Raw genomic sequence first — 22,594 nt, forward strand, 5'->3', positions numbered from 1 at the left:
TTCCTGCTTGTAAAATGGCAGTTGAATATTAAGCTTGCTTATCATGTGAAAACATGAATTCAGTGATTTACAATTTTTTTGTTTGTTTTATCATTTTTTTTTAAATTGTATTCCAGTGAGAGACTTTCTCACTGGAATATTTAAATTGTAAACTTTTAATTGTAGGGTGTTGAGGAAGATCCTGCTTAGAACCTGTGAATGATCAAGATCAATAGTAGGAAAAAGGGTTTTGGAATAACCAAGGAGATAGAAATTGTAGTGCTCTGTTTGAAATGCTTGTGTATTACTTAGACATACTAAATGTATGAACTAAGATTAATTTTCAAAAAATGCATACCAAGGCTTGTTTTATATTATTTGAAATCCCTTTATCCTTAAGTCACTTGTGGGAACAACTGATCTTTTCCTCTTAATCTCTGGGACTTTGAATGCTTGTAACTTTGTCCTGATCAGTGAGTCTACTCAGTTTAAAATCCCTGGTGGAAAGTTTGTATTACTGAAGCTGTTTGAGACCTTACATTTCACTGAAATCAATGTAAAAGATTATCTTAACTCTGGGACTCTATTTAGTTTGAGAAACACACTAATGTTTTAAAGATGTATATTAATATAATTCGACAATAACATTTACATATCTACATACTAAATAAGTACATCCCATTCACATTAAGATTAAACATATCACCTCAAACAGGAGTCTATGTTTAAAAAAAGAAAAATATCCAATTTTATAAAAGGCAGATAATACTTATTTAAATCAACAGTAACATTAAAACGTTTTTACTACAGATTTAATATTTAATATGGCTGTTATATAGACAAGAGATTTGGAAGCAGCTGAAATTGATAAGAGCTGTTTTGGCATGAAATAACATAACTATTTTAATGACTGTGTTTTTCTTTTTAATATTCAAAAGTTTAAAGAAGTCCTGTGGCCTCAATAGAGCTCTCAGAAACATGTAATTAATGCGTCCTAATGTAACACCTCAGGGAGTGTTAAGAAATGCATTAAAAAGAAATACCATTTTGAACAATTTTGGTATTCTTTATATCCACTAGGAGTCGTGTTGCAGGGGAATAGATAAATGGTAACACTCTGGTGTATCTGATGAGGTTATAAATGATTCTGAGAACTCTATTGAGGTCACCAGGATGCTGTAAATATGTGGAAGTTTTAATATAGCACCAGATTGTGATGACTGAAACAAAAGGCGAGAAGAATATACAATTTAAGATAACTCGGATATTTCATACCAATACAAGATTTTCCTAAAAAAAAGGTACATTTCTTTCAATCCTTTTGCTGGTAACCTTGACTTGAAAAAGCTACACTCACTCAATATTTCCTTCAAAGGAAAAATGTCTTTATGCTTTTGATGTTGTATGCTGTAGCCTTAAAAAGCTTTCCACACTTTACACTTTGCACCTAAAAGGCCTTAATAATTACATTGCTTCAGGGTGCATTTCACTGCTATTGACACCAGGCGAATGACTTTTGCATCTGTGTAACTGGGTGTTTGTGTGACTGAGTGATTGTTTTCGAAAGTGTCTCCTTGGTTGACTGTGTCTGAATGATAGGGAGTTATGTCGGGTAGACTGTGTTAGGGATGCATTTCATTACAAAATTATTTAAATTCACACAGTATTAAAATCATTGTTTTATTTACCTAATATAATGAGGCAATTTGCTGGAGGCTGCAGTTACTCTGTTTAATAGAGTATCATTGTTGCCAAACAGAAAATGCTGGCTTTACTGATTAAAAATAAATGTCCACAGAACCTCTGGCTGCTGCTGATCAGGTTGGTCAGTACATTGGTGAGACAGTCTCACTCTGTCTTGATTGAGTTATGGTATCTCCTGAAGGTTACATATTTATCAACACAGCTTGCAGAGAATAGATAAGTTCAGTGTTACAGGGAGATAGGAGCCTGCAGTTTCAGATAGAGGGTTCCCCATCACAAGCTCCCAAACAGCTTTGTCCTTCTTTCACTTAATTAAAAAATGAATCAATTGGATGGAGGTTTTGCGATTAAAATGGGTCATACATTTCAGATCTCTTGTTTATGAGTTTGAGGTTCAGCGTTGTCTATCTAGACACCTTGGGCTAAGATTCCCTCCCACCTCTACATTTTATTGCCCAGCCCGCTGATGTTAAATTATACATATCGCTCCTGTCCTGTCTTTCCCTGTGCTCTTAAAAAGGGTTTCAACTGGCAGTTAACAATGAATAATAACATACCTATAGAGGCACACTAGACAAAGGGATGGAAACTGTACCTGACAGCGTTTCCCTTCCTGTGATTTGTTATCTCAGGTTCTGACGGAGGCGTCACTATAAATCTTACTCACCAGATATTTATACCATTTTCAAGGGCATCCCAGGGGAAACAGACATAAGGAAACATGCTATATCATACTGTACAGTAGAAAGAATTCAGTTGAAAACCCAGATACAGAATAAAGGTCAGCAATACATGGTCACCCAGACAGTATTACTAAAGAGCGAATTGTTTTCAGTATATTATTGAACCCTTTAAGCACATTTGCAAGTTCATGTAACTGTATTTTTCCATATGTTCTTATGTCGGTTTTATATAAGAAAATATGGAATTTCAGTACTGCTTATTATAATCATGTTATAATATCCATTGGATTGGAATGCAGTTATTTTAATGCATTACCGGTTTGAAAGCTGTGAAAGCCCGTTTTACAGTAGAATGAACCTGGAACGGAAGCAGAAAGAGTTAGACAGGGTGGCACATTCCCATTTCCCAACTAGACTGCAGCGTTCGGCTTCTGGTCACCTTACTTTCACAAGCGAATCAATGCTGGCTGCTACATCATCTGCATAAGAAAATGAAAACAACTCTGCTCTCTTTACGTGCGTTACTGTTTTTACCTTTTTTTTTAAACTTGTTTACCTGGTTTAAGGTACAGTACGTTATATGCAGCAACACTAGGCCAGAGAGAAAGAATTGAGATTTGTTTAATTATGTATAATAGGTTGTATTTGGCACTTAGGTAGCAAATAATGCTGACCCCTGCTGTTGAGATGATATAATACAATTTTATCTTTGCAATTCATCTTACAAAGTTACAGTGGTACACTTGAGATTTCTTCTGTAGAGCTTCATAGATACTGCTGATCTGGATTGTTAGGTTGAATTATTTTTTTTAATAACATAACATGAACATGATTACTTGAGCTTACACTCAAAATATAAAAGCTAATACATTGGATATCTCAGCATTTTTGTAAAATAAATAAATATTAAAAAAAGATTGAATGGAACCAGTCTTTATTGGCGTGTCTGTAAAAGTATGCTGTTTGCTGGATTCAATTAACAAGACCAATTGAATAAACGGATATGAATGCATAACCTGCTTTTTACCACAACCATATTATAGAATAATTGAGAAGAATCCACTAACAACTGTTTAGCATACAAAACACACAGTACAGTACAAATGAACAAGGATCTCTGTTGTCTATTAACATGCATGTACTTCCAAATGTAATTACCACGGATATGAGAGAAATTAAATAATGTAGGTTTATATGCAGGGACTGCAATAAGTAGAACCTTTCTGTATTTCGGGGGGCTGGAGCTGGGACTCCTCCCCTGAGTCATCCCATGAAAATATCTGTCAGCCAACTTTTAATTACCTGTCAGTCACCCTATTTAAACCGTACCTAGCTTCCTAATTCTCGTCTTGCTTTTCAGTTTCCTCCATCCTCCCTTCCTCCTCCACTTTGCTGCGTAACCTCTGCAACAGTCCCCTTGGGGGGCAAGTGAATCTCACTTCCTGACCTTAGAGGACGACTATGTTGAATCGTTGTCCAAGAGGAAGGTTCCTGCTGGCCAAAGGGGACCCCCTGAAATAACTTTGACTATATTTTGTTTTTCATTCTCCTGCTAATCTATTAATTTGCACCCGTGTCAGTCTCCCCCTTCAGAAAGTAAGCTTCTCCCAACTTTCGAGCTAGTTATTTGACTTGCTTATCGAAGGTGTTTCTTACAGCTGGGAGGTGGGGGGGGGGGGGGGAGGGGGAGGAGGAGGGAGACCCCTGGCCCTTTTTATGTGTTTATTTCTTATTCTCTTTTCCAGTGCTTTTGTTCTCCCTGAGTAGATCACAAAGCTCTCCATGCGGCCTCGGAGCATCAGCCAAGTCTGTTTCCCACCAAAAAAAAAAAACTATAAAGACAGTTGATGTTAGCGAGAAAACACCTGAGACCTGAAAGGTAGAAATTTAACAACAGAAAATGCTTGAATAAAAATGCTGGGGAATATCAAGTTCTGTGTTATCAAGTTCCCAAGGCACTCTCAAAGAACAGTTGTGATGTTAACCCTGTATCCTGGGTTCATTCCAATTCCAATACAGGTGAAACTGTGTATCTAGTTTTAATAAATATGAAAATATGCTGAGCACACAGCAGCAGAGTGTGGACTTTTGCACTGGACCTCCTTGACATGCAGCATCCTTGGCGCGTGACTGAAGTGCTTTCTGTGTGACTATATGTTCTCTCCCTGGGGAGTTGATTAGTTAGATAGTCTTTTTATTTATATATGCCTCTGTATGCCTTATACCCTCCTCTGCATGCAAATGCAGGCCTTTGGCAGATGTGCTAAGGAATCTGTGTAAATTGCCACTTATTTATTCAGAAACAACACAAGAATTCACAATGAGACACTGAACGTGAGGTTACTCAATACAGGGCAATGCCTTAAGTTAAAAGCACAATAATATTTGTATCTAAATCACACAATGTATATACATTTGCAGAAAAAAAGTATTTGAGCAGTTAAAAAAAGAGAGAAAACCTCAAAGTGATTTCTGTAATTTCTAATTGTTCTACTGAAAGATATGCATTAAAGTAGAGATTCAGCTTTATAATAAAACAACAAATTATTACATAACATGCATAAAATGAAAAATAACATGCAAAAACTAATTTCATACTTTAACCCTTTGCGGTCCATTTATTCAGCGCTGTTTAAAAGTAATTTTATTCAAAGTAAAACAGGTTTAAAAGGCACTGCATATCAACAGGACACTCAGTACTGCATCTCCAGCCCCGCCCCACCCGTTGTTCACTCTATTTATCACATACCTCTTCATAGTAGTGCATACTGATAAATCATCTCCTGATCACTCGTTTTATCACCAAACTCCTCAATAATGCGATCCAAGTCATTATTTTATTACTGTAACATCTCAAAGCTTGGCAAATGTCAGTGAAATATTCTTTGAGCGCTGGATGCGAAAGCAGCTATCGGTCTCAGTCTGCCATTGAAAGGTGTTCTCGGCTTTTTCCAGAGAAAAAACGACTAGAGACCTGTGCTTGATGTCTTTTTGATGATGCCGGACAAGAAAGGGAAAATTGTAATGTCGGACCTATTTATATTTCATATGAAACCCATTCGTTGCCAATTATTGACAATTATCATGATTGAAAACCACCACCTGATGATAATTATAGAATAAATAAATACATAATCATCAAGTGCTGAAGAAAGCAGCAAAAAAATGATTAAAACTAAAGAGCAGAGCAACTTAAAATGGCAGTGATACAACTAAATGAAAAAGGAGAAACTACCAGAATAATAGCAGAAAGACTCGGTTTACCGAAAAGCACTGTGTGGGCTATTATTGACACAGAGGAGAATGGGAACTATTGCAACGAGCTCCACGTGTGGAAGACCAGAAGGATTTCTGCAAAATCTGGAAGAACTGTTCGAACAGCCCGACAAAATCCTTCGATTACTGCAAAAGATTTGACACAAGAATTGAGAGAAGATGGTCAAGAAATTCACAAGCGAAAAATTAAATGCTACCTTAACAAGATGAATGCCCATGGGCGAAAACCAAGACGCAAACCTGTGTTACAAACAATACACAAAAGAAAGTGATTGGAGTTTTCCATTGAATACGTGATGCCCAATGATTTTTAATTTTATGGTCAGACATTTTAACACGGCAGGGTATAATTTAGGGTCCCAAATGCAGTACAGTTTGAGCTATTCCTAATTTTAGCACAAGATTAATTAGACACACAAGAAAGCAACAATATGTTTGGAGGAAGAGAGAAGAATTTAAAGAAAAGTTAACCCTTTGCGGTCCATTGTCGGACTGGGTCCGACATTGCAATTATTCCTCACAGGTCCTTTGTCGGACTGGGTCCGACATCATTATAGCAACGCAATAAACGGGTGTCTAGTCGTTTTTTCGCCGGAAAAAGCCGAGAAAACCATTCAATTGCCGAATGGGAGCGTCAGGAGCCGACAAGTCGAAAAAAAAAAAAAAAAAAAAATTAGGCGTATCTCATGATTAGTCATACATGGTATCAGGTATCAGATAACGGGGGCGGTCTGAAGTAAACAAGTTGGCTGACTGAATCAGTGCACAGAAAACACGGACATTTGCAGAGCTTTTTTGAGATGTTATAGTAATAAAATAATGACTTGGATCGCATTATTGAGGAGTTTGGAGATAAAACGAGTGATCCGGAGATGATCGATCAGTATGTACGACTATTATTATTATTATTATTTATTTCTTACATAGGTGAACGCTATAGCAAACGAAAGGGTGGGGCGGGGCTGGAGATGCCTAGTGAGTGCTTTGTTGATGTGCAGGGCCATTTAAACCCGTTTGACTGTGAAAAAAAATACTTTTAAACAACGCGTCTAAAATTAACTGCGTGTGTGAAAATTAATTAGACCTGGCGTGCCTGACGCGCAATTAATAAATGGACCGCAAAGGATTAATCATGTCCAGTATTAAACATGGTGGAGCTTGTGTGGTGGTACGGGCTTGTTTTTCTTCCTCCCAATGCTAGAAGGCTTATTGGACGGAAGTTTGTATTCCAGCAGGATAATGACCCTAAGCATTCTGTGAAGTCTACACAGGAATTTCTGAAAAAAAGGAAGATTATAGTTCCCTTTGGTTTCGAAGACGACCAACAACAATACTTTTGAGATATGCCTGCCACAGGTCAGGTATTTACTGAGCATTTTTTGTCACAGCTGCCGATAGGCCCCTCTGGGGAGTGACGTCCTCGGTCCCGCCTACCGAGGGATTAAGTAGTCACTCCACAGAGATCATGTTCTCTTTTGCTTCTCACATCAGGTAAGTAAGGTATGTATAACTAACCTGTCCAGTTGCTGTGATTGAGTCTGTGTAAAATAGCTCTCACGCAAGTTTTCTGGCGTTCCCCTGCAATTTATTGCCTACAATTGTATTGCTTGCAATTCATTGCAATTCATTGCTGGAAGTCAGCTTGCTGGAATCAGAAACTCAGCTTCTGTGCAACTGCATTTAATCTTTTTCTTTTCAACAGCCTACATCACATTGCGATTGTAGTCTGCTTTTTAACCTTACAGCACTTGCTGTTTTGTGTTTTTTCCTCTGCTATTTGCAGCTAAAAAAAAGCCAAAAAAAAACAGAGACGTGTGATTCCTCTACCGGGACCCAGCCGTGCTGCGACCCGCTGTTGAGTTGAATCTGCAGGCTTGTCTCAGACCGCCTATGGTGGGAAGCCCTGCGTTAGTGGAGGCGAGCCTCTCACATGCGCAAAAGTGTAAGGATGGGGTTAATCCACAGTTGTCAGGTGGTGATGCCAGACGCATCCAACTCAGGTTGGGGTGCAGTCTGGGCCGGCAGAGGAGTCCACGGGTCCTGGTCGGGCCGTTGGACATCCCTGCACATAAATGCGTTGGAGTTGCGAGCGGTTCAATGGTCTTGTACGCATTATCGCCAATACCGTTGCTCCCGGCATTCCTAGAGAAAGTCCGGAGTGAATAGGTGACAGTTCTCCTGGTGGCCCCCAGATGGCCCAGGAGAATCTGGTTTTCAAACCTTTGCCAGCTGCTGCAAGGCCAGCCCTTGGAGATCCCACTGCACCTTGATCATCTAAATCAGGCAAGGGGCACCCTCTGGTACTCAGAACCGGGCAGACTTAGGGCTCTCAGATTCAGTCGTCAGTACACTACAGAATGCTAGGGCCTCTTCCACAAGGTCGTTGCACACCTTTAAGTGGAAATATTTTCAAAAGAGGTCATGACCCCATCTATTACCCTAAGCAATCATTTTACAGTTTCTGCAAGATCTGCTAGAGGCGGGTAGTGTCCCCTAGTAGCTATATCTGCATGCAATGTCGTCATTGACTCCGCGGACGCTAATTTTCTGGTGACCTGTTTTCTAAAGGGATAATAATGATAATAACATTAAAGAAATCATCTACATTAGTCCCAGGATTTCTTTAACAACTATATCTTGGACTAAGATAGTTGGGGTCCTGGGGCACCTTAAAATTGTGAAGATCAAAAACATTTTGTTGTGTCCGAATGGATTTATTTTTCAACCACTTGGACCTACTGTTACGTGAGTAAGGCTTGAGATATCTACACTTGTAAAAATGTATCTGCCATACTGTACAGTTCATATTGTACAATAACATGCATATGCTTAATGACACCAGGCTGTATTGTAATATGTACTGTTGTGATATATTATATTTTCTACTAAACTACGAAAATTAAGATAATCCTATTGTAATATATAAATCTATAAATCGTGCAATCTTCATGTTAATGCAAAGATGCAAACTCTTTACAATATGTTGAATTTATGGATGTACTGTATTTATGCACACAAACCTCATATCTTAGGTTATCTTAGGGTAGTTGGTTGGCCTTGCATGTGTGGGTGGCATACATTGCTGTTTATAAAATCCTTTATTTTGTACTGGTGCGTTGTGCATGAGTGCTATGTGGGTGTTGTGTATAAAGCCGTACATGTAAGGGTTTCCTAAGTCACTCTAGATGCAAACTATGCTGCATTTTTTCTTTGTGATGTTCGCACAACCCTAACTTATTTGTTACCAAAATAAACATTCACTATGGAAATGGGCAGAGACCAACAGAGAGCATATCAAGAAGGAGTGTGGAGTTTGACGTGGGCAGAAACCTGTATTGGTATCCCATTGTCATTTCACTGTGCCACTCAACCTCCTTTGGTAACAATAGAAACCGCTGGTAAGTTTTCAGAACTCCATTCACTTTTTAAAGTGATTACATGTGAGGCTGAAACAATCCTTATGAAGACTGGGAGACCTTACAGTAGTCACTGCAGGTTAGCAACGTCCCTCCGATACAGCTGGATTTAATGATGGGCTCACAGGGTGATCCCAGAACTGAAACCCCCAAAGACATCTTGAGTCACAGGTAATGGGCCAGAGTCAGATAGTCATGCTAGACTAAGATTGAAATTGACAAACCTTGGTCATGCTCCTGATATTGAATTGAAAATGATGAACAATCTGATGGGATGGATTTAAAGGGGATGAAAGAAAGTGCATCTGAAAATAATTATTATTTCCATTCCAATACCCTCTTAATACATTAAGGCAAGGTAAGGTAGATTCCGTTATGAACAAAATGACAATTATGCTAAGGATATCGGACTTACTGAAGTTGACTGGCATGTTTTCCAGGGAAGATCACATTTTAAAAAGTGCATTAGCTTTTCTATGAGGCATGTTTAATAATGTACAGTAGTTTTTGGGAAGGATCCATTGTTTGTTGAGTGCTTAGTGCTTAGTATGTGTGTGTGTGTGTGTGTATATATATATATATATATATATATATATATATGGTTTCTGTAAATCAACTAATCGCTTAGCTAATCCTAGAAGTCATATTTGTGCTTGGAAGGAAACTATAAAAAGTAAGGTTTTACTTGACAAACATTTTATATGCAAGAGAGTTTTTTTTTTTTTTTCTTTTTTTTTAAATACCAAAAATAGCAATGTGCTCTTGGTAAAAAATAGATAAATAAATACAATTTTAATACAGTTTTAGCGTCTAATTGCAAACTAATCGAAACACTAAAGTGGTCCAGTGGTTAAAGAAAAGGGCTTATAACCAGGAGGTCCCCTGGTTCAAATCCCACCTGAGCAAGTCACCTAACCTCCTTGTGCTCCGTCTTTCAGGTGAGACGTAGATGTAAGTGACTCTGCAGCTGATTCATAGTTCACACACCCTAGTCTCTGTAAGTCGCCTTGGATAAAGGCATCTGCTAAATAAATAAATAAAAATAAAATACACATATTTAAATTTGTAGTTTGACACATATTTTGACATATAATTATTGTGGAATAAGAACTGTGGAAGAAGTCCAGCACACAAAGCAAAACTATGCAAGTGAATTGAAGAATATTAATATTACTCAAATTTCTCATGAGATTTAACAAAAAGGACAACCGCTTTCTGAGCATAGCACTGTGGTTGCACATATCAAGCCCTAGGCACTGTGGATACTAGTAGTATACTTTGTGGAAATAACATATCCCATGACGTTTGTTGAATATCAGGGCAATTGACTGCAGTATCTTGTCCCTTATCCCCCTTTCCCATTATTAAAAAGGGAAAGCAGCGTCTTTAGACTCAATTGCTCATTAAAAAAATAAAATAATAATTTTTCCATATCTTGAATATGCAAGCATATTTTATTTAGAGCATCAGTCCGAACAATGCTAACATACAGCATGCTTCCATTGGTGACCTTTCCAAGCTTCAACTGTGATTTCAGAAATAATGCACTGCATATTGTCAATGCTGATATCTCCAGATACAGTAAATAATTAACATCAAGGGACAATTATTTGCTTATTCAATGACTGGCCATGTTTCATCCTATGTGTGTTAGGGAGATACAAATTTTTTTTATATATAATCACAAAAAAGGGTTAATATTTTTGCCCATGATGCAACATTCTTAAACTCATAAAAAAAGAAAAAAAAACAGTTAAAGAAGATACAACTGTTTATTTATAATGGCAAGCCCATTTAAACTTCAAAGCTAAATTATTGTACTAGCAAAGTAAGTGTTATTCCGATTTATCCAAGCCAGACTTTTATTTATGAATAATTATAGTGGACTGTCTGCTTCTGTGCTTGTCAGTGTGATGGATTTTCTATTATTTGCTGTGAGAAAATACATTTCAGTTTCAATTCTGAATAATCTGACCAAATCTAATAGGATCTGGTTGGTTGATTTGTCAATTTGTACTTTAGTACCAGACTCCTAGGCATGGGGGTCTATTTAATGACCTAAACCACAGCAATCCTACAGTATACACCCTTTATAAGTGTCACTACCCCTACATACAAACTAGTCTGTCCTTCAGGGAAGTTTCAGAAACCCTCTGATCTGTTTAAAAACTGAGTGAGCTTTGAAATCCATTATAGGCTTCAATACAATCAGGCTTGAATGTATGTATGTGTGTGTACATATATATATATATATATATATATATATATATATATATATATATATATATATACAGTACTGTGCAAAAGTTTTAGGCAGGTGTGAAAAAATGCTGTAAAGTAAGAATGCTTTCAAAAATAGACATGTTAATAGTTTATATTTATCAATTAACTAAATGGAAAGTGAGTGAACAGAAGAAAAATCTACATCAAATCCATATTTGGTGTGACCACCCTTTGCCTTCAAAACAGCTTCAATTCTTCTAGGTACACTTGCACACAGTTTTTGAAGGAACTCGGCAGGTAGGTTGACCCAAACATCTTGGAGAACTAACCACAGTTCTTCTGTGGATTTAGGCAGCCTCAGTTGCTTCTCTCTCTTCATGTAATCCGAGACAGACTCAATGATGTTGAGATCAGGGCTCTGTGGGGGCCATACCATCACTTCCAGGACTCCTTGTTCTTCTTTACGCTGAAGATAGTTCTTAATGACTTTCGCTGTATGTTTGGGGTCGTTGTCATGCTGCAGAATAAATTTGGGGCCAATCAGATGCCTCCCTGATGGTATTGCATGATGGATAAGTATCTGCCTGTACTTCTCAGCATTGAGGAGACCATTAATTCTGACCAAATCCCCAACTCCATTTGCAGAAATGCAGCCCCAAACTTGCAAGGAACCTCCACCATGCTTCACTGTTGCCTGCAGACACTCATTCGTGTACCGCTCTCCAGCCCTTCGGCGAACAAACTGCCTTCTGCTACAGCCAAATATTTCAAATTTTGACTCATCAGTCCAGAGCACCTGCTGCCATTTTTCTGCACCCCAGTTCCTGTGTTTTCGTGCATAGTTGAGTCGCTTGGCTTTGTTTCCACGTCGAAGGTATGGCTTTTTGGCCGTAAATCTTCCATGAAGGCCACTTCTGACCAGACTTCTCCGGACAGTAGATGGGTGTACCAGGGTCCCACTGTTTTCTGCCAATTCTGAGCTTATGGCACTGCTGGACATCTTCCGAATGCGAAGGGAAGTAAGCATGATGTGTCTTTCATCTGCTGCAGTAAGTTTCCTTGGCCGACCACTGCGTCTACGGTCCTCAACGTTGCCCGTTTCTTTGTGCTTCTTCAAAAGAGCTTGGACAGCACATCTGGAAACCCCTGTCTGCCTTGAAATTTCTGCCTGGGAGAGACCTTGCTGATGCAGTATAACTAGCTTGTGTCTTGTTGCTGTGCTCAGTCTTGCCATGGTGTATGACTTTTGACAGTAAACTGTCTTCAGCAACCTCACCTTGTTAGCTGAGTTTGGCTGTTCCTCACCCAGTTTTATTCCTCCTACACAGCTGTTTCTGTTTCAGTTCATGATTGTGTTTCAACCTACATATTGAATTGATGATCATTAGCACCTGTTTGGTATAATTGTTTCATCATACACCTGACTATATGCCTACAAAATCCCTGACTTTGTGCAAGTGTACCTAGAAGAATTGATGCTGTTTTGAAGGCAAAGGGTGGTCACACCAAATATGGATTTGATTTAGATTTTTCTTCTGTTCACTCACTTTGCATTTAGTTAATTGATAAATATAATCTATTAACATGTCTATTTTTGAAAGCATTCTTACTTTACAGCATTTTTTCACACCTGCCTAAAACTTTTGCACAGTACTGTATATATATATATATATATATATATATATATATATATATATATATATATATATATATATATATATATATATATGTAGTGTGTGTATATATCTATCTATCTATCTATCTATCTATATATATATATATATATATATTGCTTCAGACAACAAATTCTGACACTTTCTCAACTACAGTTTATTGCTACCTTATTTGACAATTTTTTATTTTTATTTTATTTTATTTTGGCATTACCATTGCAGTTCTGTGTTATACCTCCAGATACGGGAAAGGTCTCAAACTGTTGGTATAAAGAGAACAGAAATACAATAAACTATAAAACTGCTTATGTTGGCAATACGGAGGGTAGCTTGTTAAATGCTAAGCAGTTATTTTCCACATTTTAATTGATTAAAAGTGTCTTTACACCTATAGAGTGCGAGAGATTTCAATGGGTTTATGTATATGTGCGTGGCTACACATAGTGGCAGTTGGTGGACCACCAGAGTGGTGTTATATTGGCTACAAAGAGCATTGGCTTAAAAGGGTACCCATTGATTTCAGAAGAGATAGCTGGTAGACTGTGAGGGTGGCCGTTTTAAAAGGGGCAGTACACACTATAGCAACTGTAGCAATACAGTTGTAAATGCAATGCAACAAATTGTTTCTTTACATTGCTTGAATGTTTGACTCTTGATTAATTAAAGTGCTGTCAGTGTTCAACACTCAGATTTAACTTTCCTTCTGGCCAGTAAACATTAGTGAATTGCATTGCCAGTGGTTAAATATTGTCTGACTAGTAATGAAGGAATTATCATACTGATATGCACATAGTGAGGGAGTTAGTTTAGAATGACCTCATCCTTTATAGACAATGGAATAATGTTTATATACAGTATATACAGTATATATATATATATATATATATATATATATATATATATATATATATATATATATATATATTAATTTTGGAATAATCATTTAGAAATGCTAAATAAAATGAAAATGCAATAACATTTAATTTAGAAGTCTTTTTCAATTTCTCCAAATGTAGGATTGGTTGGAAATTACTAAAATAGTAAAAATAATAATAAGAAAAAATAGGGCTCATGATTAAATGTAGAACTGCAGCAATTCATGTTAAACAAGATGTTCAGTCAATCAATCAATCTTTATTTTATATAGCGCCTTTCAAAACAATGTATAATACATTAATTACAAGGCTAGGATGTAAAAAAGAATTCTAAAACATTGTGGATGCAATATCAGGCTTAAAGAGCATGGAAAGCAAAAGAGAACAAGTGGGTCTTTACAGTTGATTTAACGCGAGCAATGGTGGAAGCATCATGCCCCAAAGCTGGGAGAGAGTGCCAAAGAGTCTGAGCCATGAAGCTAAATGAGAAAGTGTGGTGCACCTCAGCTTGCAGGCAGGAATATAGCGGGTCAGCAGGTTCAAGAGGTACTCAGGACCTGTGTGATGAAGGGCATTGTAGATGAGCAGGACAGTTTTGAAAGTGAACTTTACAGGTAGCCAGTGCAGCTGGGCAAGACGGGGGGTGATGTGTTCACGTTTTTTATAACTGGTAAGGATCCTGGCAGCATTCTGAACTAGCTGCAGTCGGTTTATGGTGCGTGCCGGGAGACCACCTTAGAGATAGTTGCAGTAGTCGAGTCGAGAGGAGACAAATGCATAACAAAGTATCTCCACATCCGGGAGGAAAAGGTAGGGATGGACTTTGGAGATGTTTGAAGATGGTAGAAGGAAGATTTGACCACAGAGGAGATGTGTGCATCAAAGGAGACGTTGCTATCAAGAAGTACACCAAGGCTTCGTACAGTGGGGGAAGGTAGCAGCAGACAGTTTCTGCGGATCAGGGCAGCTATATTGAGATTCTTAAGCTGAGTTTTAGATCCTACTAGAAGGAGCTCAGATTTGCTAGTGTTCAGCTGAAGAAAATTGGCAGACATCCAGGCCTCGATGTCTTGAATGCAAGCCGAGAGCCGAACCATGGCAGAGGGGCTTCCAGGGTTGAGTTTTAAGTAGAGCTGGATGTCATCAGCATAGGAGTGAAACATGAGGCCGTGTTGGTGGATGAAGTGACCCAAGTAGATCTTGAAGCAAAGAGACCCAAGAACAGGACCTTGAGGGACACCACAAGTGACTGGGTTTGCGACACCACTGCATCCAGCATAGAAAACAGACTGCATGCGTCCGGATAGATAAGATGACACCCAGGAGAGACAGGTTCCAGAGATCCCAGCATACTTTTGAAGCCGGTCAAGAAGAATGCCATGATCTGTGGTGTCAAAAGTGGCTGTTAGGTCAAGGAGGACGAGCACCAGCATCAGCATTGAGCAGGAGATCATTTACAATCCGGAGCAGAGCAATGTTAGTAAAAGCCTGGGTTTATTACATGGGAAATACTTTGGATATAGTCAAGGATGGTGTACTACAGTACAATCAAAACACATTGATATATTCCATTGATCTAGAGTGTATTGATCTACACACTGCCCCTGTTTTAAATAATTATAAAGGGTCCAAAGTTATAAAAAACAAGCAAATTCCCCACTAGCTTTTTTCTCTGCAAAAGTGTGAAATAATAATAATAATAATAATAATAATAATAATAATAATAATAATAATAATAATTGTATGGCCCTGCCACTGTTAATAGATTAATAGCTTTCCTGTTATTAATATACATACAGATAAAAAGGCATTCTGTGTCAATTGGTTTTGTAATGTAGTCTATTTTAGTATAACAGAAATCACAGAAAATCATTTTAGATAGGAAATACGCATATTAAGGTTTTACTTCACTAAATAATACAATAATGCAGAATTGACAGCGATCAACTAAAACAGAATGTACAGGGGGGCTGTATCAAGCCAAACACAGTAAGATTTGTGGATGCACTCTTACTGTGTTTAACTGTCTGCAAGGGAATGTTAAACAACCTTGCTTTCTGCTTTGCCCTTGAAAACATTATGGCCCTTGGTTTAAGTTGCAGTGTAAGTCAATAACCAATTAATATAGTTCATATTTTTTCCTTTATTGTAGCTTTATGAATATTAGGCCTCTTGTAATTATCTCATTCATAATCCTCTATCACAAGTAATATTTTCAGTGTCATGCAGGCAATAATTGGAAAATGTTTAATGTGTGCATGCAGCGTGCTTATTCCCTCTTTAATATAGCTCTGTCCATGAGTGTCGATCCCTGAGAAAAACTGCAACTGCATTTTTTGCACAAGTAATCGAATCTCTGAAACACAGCTTCATTTTTCTTCATCTCTCTGGGACTGCAAAACCTTTAAACAGACCTCTGCACCAACGGAAAGCACCACCAAACACAATTCCAATTCCAATAAGCTTGTAGGGAAAAATGTAAATCGAAATGTTCCTGCAGTTGGGCTGTTCATTTCCTAAAGGACAGCCTATACATTTTCAGTCTGTCTATGGCAAAATAACCCTCTCATTTAACTTTGTTTCATTTTTAAAGCCAAAGAAGAGCCAAAACAGTGCTCCAAATTTACTGTAACAGTATAGCTTTGTCAAAAATCATATAGTTTTTATAGAGGATTATTATTATTATTATTATTATTATTATTATTATTATTATTATTATTATTATTATTACCACTACAGTACTACTGAGCAACTCATGTAACCCAACAAACTGTGTGATTGTCTTTAAATTAAAGTTACTATAGATTACTACAGTTGTAGGGACCCCATCAAATTCTAGAAGCACAAAATCATGAATCATCAGTTGAGTTTCACATTGTGCTTCCAATACTGCAGCATCCAGCAACAACAGAATTATTATTATTATTATTATTATTATTATTATTATTATTATTATTATTATTATTATTATTATTAATAATTTATTTATTTATTTATTTATTTATTTATTTTACACAAGCTGGCATCACTGGTTTTATCTCTTTCTTCTGGATTAGAAATACAAAAAATGCTCATGTAACAAAATTTAGTATAATTTTAAGAGTTATATATTATGTTCCCAATTTAGTATCATTTGAAGAGTTGTATATTATGTTCCCAACTTCATCACGTTGCTAAGCAGGCAAATCCACCTATTTAAGGTAGGTATAAACACACTTTCTTTTGTATATATTGCACTTGTTATATAAACAGAATACAGTGACTGTGGTATAGTGTTTATTACACCTATGAGGATGGACGACAGTTATCTGGCCAACTTCATTCATGCAATACAAGTTTATATGCTGCACACATTATAACATGCATGGTTAATCAATTAATAAACAGGCATTTGTGGCTTTCAGCATGCACTTACATTTATTGAATTTGGCCAAGCAGGTTGAATAACACTTTAAAATTGAAATTATGTAGATTATGTATGTGCTCTCATTAAAAAATAGTGAGCACAACTTCAGATGTTCAAAGTGGTCAGAATACTTCAAATATATAACTTCTGACAGCAGTATACAAAAAAGTCACTACCTGTTTTATTTTAATATATATAATTATTGATTTCTTTTCTGCCAGTGAGAAAAGTACAATTGACAAGCTATTTTTTTTTTTTTTTTGTGGAGCTATATAACAGAAGTAGATATTATTTTACTAAATGCGGTGCATTTTTCTCCTCTGAATTCAGCCAACCCTCTCCAGCACAGTGAAATAATGTCAGACTCACATAATCCATGTTCGAGCTATTGCCTTAGGTTAAGTTTAGAATGTTTGTGTCAAACCAGAAAGTTGACTTGATCTTTTGTTACCTTACAGGCAGCAGAAGGAGACTGGAGAATATCACGCACTGCAGTCCACATGTAGAATTTGGCCTGTATTACATATGTGTGAATAAATTCAGCCAGTACAAGACTGCAACACAACAAAAAATCAGCTGGACTTGTCCATTTATAGTTTATAGATTTTCTAAACTTAAGTGAAACATTTACTTGTTTAAAGCAGGACAGGTTAGTTGTCTGTCGTTCTTGAGTGAAAAGGTTGTTGGACAGAGCGAAGAACCCTAGGAGATTGATGTGGGCTTGGCTCCTTTCCCAGTGACCTCCAAGAATCTCCCAGGAAAGGAGGCTGGCTAGCATGACATGTAGCATCTGTCTCTGGTATCAGGGAGAATGAATACTTAGACCAAAAAGGGAATGTAGATACCTCAGGGGTCACCTAGGTCAGCGGAATACTTACCCAGTGTCAAGATTTGGACTTGGGTTCAAGAACATCGCTAATATCTTGTCTTTATAGTTAAACAACCGGTGCTCGTAATAATCGCATCATATCTCAAAAGTTAAAAATATTAGTATAACATTGAGGGTTTATCGTAATACAGCCACATTCAATCTAAAGACTTCCATGTGAGTCGAGGAGTGTGTGATACAAGTTTGGTGAAGATTATCATGTTCGCCATGTAGAGTGACAGACAGACAGATGGACACTATTTATTTTTTATTTTTAATGGGGATCCTAAAGCTAGAGCTGGGTTTACAGTTTATTTAGTGGGGTTTAACAACAGTGTTGTTCTTTGGGATAAGTAAACACTTGGGACGTGTGCTCAAAATGTAATTTTGTGTTGATGTTATCTGATTGCCATTGGACAACGACACCCATTCATCAACGCCCATTTATCAACAAGACAAAGTGCACTTTAGATTAAGCTACAGTATGGACTACTTTGGGGCATGCTTCTCAAAAACACTGTGTACAGCCATGTTCCTTAAGATGCATGCAAGAACTACAGGTCTGTTGGATTTTCACAGCACCAAGAGACCAAAGCTCACAGTAGCCACACTAAATAAATCACTTAATTATCTCTGATAGAACATTACTTACCGTCCTTAAACAGTGGCTATCATTAAAGAGTTTAAACAATAACACATGACAAGTGATTAGTTATCAGAAAGCACAGCACATTTTCATACATTATAAAGTGCTGTTATTGAAATATCTAATACAAGTTTACAAAAAAAAAAAGACCAACGAATTATGCTAATACATTGTATAAATTAGGAACATTGATTCCGAAAGCTTGGATAGCACTTAAAAATAAAATATCCATTACATTTTAAAATGTTTCAAAGATATCGAAAATATATTAGTCCATACTAATCAACTTACATTTTGCTTATGATGCATATGCTTTTAGCTATTGAATTATCCGAAACAACAGTGTTTGTTCCAATGGTTCAAACTGACTGATTGTCTGGCACAAATCCTCAATGCAGTTGCCTAATACAGTCTTAGTGTGAAATCTGACCATTCTGGCCTATCTCTGAATACAATCTGAAAAGTGTGTCTTAACTGGTCCTGCCATGTCTTCACAAAACACTCCTGATGTAATAGGATATGAAGGGGGCTTTGGATTGTGTCAAGTAGACCTTGGAGCTGTAGGGTGAACTTGTAAACCCCTAGCTTCTGTACCACATTTACTGTTTTCTATTATCGGACACATGTCTGACACCTTCTGTTTTTAAAATGAACCAGTAAATAAATAAATACATAAATACATAATTATAAAAAAAATGCAAAACATTTTTAGCTGTTCATATTTTTTTTTGATGGGTAGAAGATCTGATTCTACTTCAACTTCTGATCTTTGTAAAATAATTTAGGAACAACCTACCATAGAAAATGTCATTGCCTGGATTACATCCTTCATAATGAAAACAACTTGTAATACGGATACAAATGTAGTATTGTCTTATTCACCTGCTTTAATTGGAAAGGTTCTCAATAACATTTATAACTATTAGCTTCCAAAGTGTCCTAATTTGAATAAAATGCAATTGTATTGTTTACAACTAATAAAAACAATAAAATATTCTGGACATATGCAAGAATATTTTAGATAGCGCAGTCTGCAATAATGCATTAAAACGCATCTGGGGGACATACAATTGTGTTACTACCACCTGGTGTTCCGGTGTAGGCCTAATTATTTTATTCTAGCAGCAGTGTGGAGTAGTGGTTAGAGCTCTGGACTCTTGACCGGAGGGTTGTGGGTTCAATCCCAGGTGGGGGACACTGCTGTTGTACCCTTGAGCAAGGTACTTTACCTAGATTGCTCCAGTAAAAACCCAACTGATAAATGGGTAATTGTATGAAAAAAAAATGTGTAAAGAATAATGTAATTGTATGTAAAAAATATTGTGATATTTTGTAACAATTGTAAGTCGCCCTCGATAAGGGTGTCTGCTAAGAAATAAATAATAATATAAAGATGTACTAATCATTTTACTTGAAAGAGCTACTTTTAATATAGTATATTTCAGGTGAAATCAACATTATTACCGTATCCTAAAAAGGGAGATTCAAGGAATATTAGAAAAGCAATGCATATTCAATGTAAATGCTTTAATGAAGTGAAATGCTGGTTTAATTTTCTGTAGTTTGTTTTGTTTGTTTGAAGTTGTAGCTGTTCGACTGTGCTGGAGATTCTAGGTTGATGGGCAAAGTTCAGACCAGTAGCTGGAAATCATTAGTTCTGTCGTTCATATTTTTTCTTTTCATATAGCTGTTATTTTCCTTTCTAAAGGCAGCTCATGCATTTATAATGCAATGACATGATTTCCATTACACGAGAGTAGATGTTAAAACTTCATGCTGATTTGAACTCGGCTCTCGCCAAGATAAGCACCAACTAAGACGTAGCTTTACAGTAAACTAATGTGATCCATATGCGTCTCCATCCATTTACGTTTCCTTCCATATGATGATGTAGATATCCTTCTGTCTGGTGTTAATGGCTGAAGTGTAATGCTGGCTCCAGGGATCAGCTTATTTTGCCTCCCTGGCGCATCAGCACACACAACGGCTGCGATGCTGGCTCCAGGGATCAACCAAAGTGCGGCCTCCCCAGCGCATCAGCATGACAACCGTCTGGATTGAGCTAAGTAGGGTACATCTCTGGGGTTTTCAAGTGGGCACCTTCCATCCTCAGTGTTTCGTCGACTAGCCCACGACACCTCAAGAGGGCTCGACGGTGATTCTGGCGTCCCAGCATCACCCCCCTCCGTCCCCCACTCAACTCAGCCCAGCTTACTTACCTGTCCCCAGCCAGAATCTTTCCGTCTCAACCACAGCCAGTTGCTGCTCCTCTCTGCTGCTTCAGATAAGTTCTTCACTGTGCGACGCAACTCTTGGCCACTGAATCCGACATCTCTGAGAAACCGGGTTGTAGAATGTGCCACAAATCCTCGACAACCCACTTCCACTGGGTAAACCCGAACTCTCCATCCTCGCTGTTCCGCTTCAGTGGCTAGTTGAGCATACCGCAGTTTCTTCCTCTCATACGCCTCATCTACAGCGTCCTCCCATGGCACTGTTAACTCTACCAGGTGAACAAGGCGTGCTGATCCAGACCACAAGACAATATCTGGTCGAAGGTTAGTGGTGGCAATCTCAGGTGGAAAAATAAGCCGTTGACCAACATCTGCCAGCATATTCCAGTCTCTAGCAGCTTCCAGTTGTCCTGGGCGAGGATTGGTTTTAACACCTTTTCTTGGTGGTTGCTCTCCTGGGCGGAGGAATGTTGTCTTTTGTGTGTAATGTTTTGATGGAACAGGTGGCAACTTATTGGTCATGTTACGCTTGTCTTCCAATGCTAAGGCCAAACATCGCAGCACCTGGTCATGGCGCCAAGTAAACCGTCCTTGGCTAAGAGCCACCTTACATCCTGTCAAAATGTGCCTTAATGTTGCAGGTGATGAACACAAAGGACATGAGGGATCCTCTCCTACCCAGAGGTTTAGGTTCTGTGGTGATGGGAGAACATCATATGTTGACCTGATGAGGAAACTGATCCTGCTCTGTTCCATTGACCATAGGTCTTGCCAGCCAATCTTGCGTTGTTCCACACTCTCCCATCTCATCCATTCTCCCTGTTTGGCCTGGGAAATGGCCTTTATACACCTCATCCTCTCCTCCTGCTTTTGCACCTCGTTGACTACCAGCTTCCTTCTTTGAGCTGGGGCCGCCTTGTGCCATGTAGGAGGAGTTGAACTGAAACCAAGACCCCCTCTTCCATGCTGAACTTGCCCCATGATATCACCAATTCGAAGGGCAGCCTTTGCATCTTCCACAGCTTTCTTTGCCGCCCACTTTCTTCCAGTTTTCAACACAGGTGCTGCCTCCCTTACGCATTTATCGCGTGACTCTACTAATGTCATTTCCAGTCTGACCTTGGCGCACTTAAACTCCTCGGTTAGAGCAGAGACTGGTAGCTGCAGTATTCCTTTACCATAAAGTCCCACTCTGCTGAGGCAGCGTGGAACTCCCAACCATTTCCTGATGTATGAACTGATTAAAGCTTCCAGCTTCTCTACTGTTGTCAAAGAAACCTCGTACACAGTCAGTGGCCACAGCAACCTCGGCAGTAGACCAAACTGAAAGCACCAGAGTTTTAGTTTACCTGGTAGAGCGCAGCTGTCTATGCTCTTCAACCCTTCCACTGCTTGTTGTCTAACTTCTCCCACACGAACTGTGTCCTTTAGATCCCCGTCGTACCATCTCCCAAGACTCTTCACTGGCTTCTCAGACACTGTTGGTATTGCCTCACCATTAATGAAGAATGTTTTATCTACTACTTTGCCTTTAATTATAGAGATGCTCCTTGATTTAGTGGGCTTGAATTGCATTCGTGCCCATTCAATGTTATTGGTTAACTTGCCCAA

General features: G+C 38.1%; 1 protein-coding gene across 3 annotated transcripts in view; it reads left to right on the plus strand.

Moving 5' to 3' along the window:
* Window positions 1-22,594, plus strand: part of LOC117425769 (cadherin-8-like) — a 161,652-nt gene that overhangs the window by 86,018 nt on the left and 53,040 nt on the right. The gene's annotated exons all lie outside the window — the stretch shown is intronic.

Source organism: Acipenser ruthenus, chromosome 20, assembly GCF_902713425.1.
Source record: "Acipenser ruthenus chromosome 20, fAciRut3.2 maternal haplotype, whole genome shotgun sequence".
Classification (NCBI taxonomy): domain Eukaryota; kingdom Metazoa; phylum Chordata; class Actinopteri; order Acipenseriformes; family Acipenseridae; genus Acipenser; species Acipenser ruthenus.